Raw genomic sequence first — 1,518 nt, 5'->3', positions numbered from 1 at the left:
CAGTTTTTCCCTAGTTAGAATAGAATGAGGCTCATACATGGAGATCATAATGCAATTATTAATCTAGCAATTTTAAGTTGATTGACGTTGTCCCAGTGGGTATCAGAAGCACTTGCTTTTATTGCTGTTGGTTTCTACAGAAAGGAAGATGCGGGTGTTGCTATGGATGCAACTTTGCTGCGGAGACATGAACGGAGGCAGAGTGTCTCCTGGGACAGGACGATGCTTTGACTCGGAGATGTTCACCTAAATTAGCCCCGTCTCTCTCTCTCGCTTGCTTCCCCCCCCCAGTAGTTGTACACCGCAGTGTAAACTGCAGTCAGAACATTGTGTTCTGTGTTTCTCTGGGAAGGATGTATTTTGAAATACATATTAAGAATAGGATTCTGAAGTGTAACTATGAATCGGTGAGATTAGACTGTTTTATTCAATTGAATAGACGGAAACACACACACTCTCACAAACTCACAATCACACACACAAAGGAAACACTACGCACTGTCCACCAGGGATAACTATAATCACAGATATAAGAAAAACGACACAATACTTAATGTGCCTTCAAAATAAAACAATTTTCTCTGCGGAAGTGGAAGCTTCAGTTTCAAGGTCCTGGTTTTGTTTGTGCTGGCTCACTGCTACATTGTCATGGATTTCTGGGACACCCATACATATTATTGTAATAGATTATTAAACTAATTTCAGCAGGATACTATATGCTGAAATTATGGTTCCAAGCCTTCAGCATATAAATAGCGTCGTTTGATGGTTTTAAAGTGCACTAGTGCAGTGCCCGTCGTTGACATGTGGTGTTGTAACGTGCAGCTTTCTAGAGAACTACTAAAAGTGGCTACGAAAAGCGCCCAAAAACATCTGTAGATTTATTTTTACATGTGTTTACATGTGAAAAATATTGAATTCATTGAACCATGCTGTCACTTACGAAAGGCCCCAAAAGTACGGAACAAATATGCAACTCACATTGTAGTACTACATTTACCTGACAGAGATATGTTACTGGTTACGTTGCAGATTCAGATTTGGCTCACAAAATAACCATTAAAATATGATGCATAATTATTCATTAAACTATCCAGCATCATATAATTGAAAGCTCCGACTTGAAGACGTCAACCCTATACCTAAACATTCGTGGAACGTTAGAAAAAACAACCTCCCGCGAACACACACGTGTTGATAGTTTTAGTAATACTTATTCTAATACTTTTACTAAAGAACATTTTGAGTACCTCGTCTATCACGGCCAATACCACCTTCTCCATTGTGAGAGACGGTGAAAAGCGAAGCAAGGGAGCGTTTCGCCTCGGGCTCGGGGTTACTCGCGGTCACAGACATAACAGAACAACATAACAAGACATTCTTTGTTTTATAGTTGGATTTAGTCATGTTATTGTGGGCCTCCACTATGGCCGCCAGGGGGCCCGTGTCATACATGAACCCCCCTCCCTCCCTCTCTCTCTCTCTCTCTCTCTCTCTCTCTCTCTCTCTCTCTCTCTC

This window comes from Anarrhichthys ocellatus, unplaced genomic scaffold, assembly GCF_004355925.1.
Source record: "Anarrhichthys ocellatus isolate YVR2014 unplaced genomic scaffold, GSC_Weel_1.0 scaffold44, whole genome shotgun sequence".
Classification (NCBI taxonomy): domain Eukaryota; kingdom Metazoa; phylum Chordata; class Actinopteri; order Perciformes; family Anarhichadidae; genus Anarrhichthys; species Anarrhichthys ocellatus.
Note: the sequence above shows the minus strand (reverse complement) of the source record.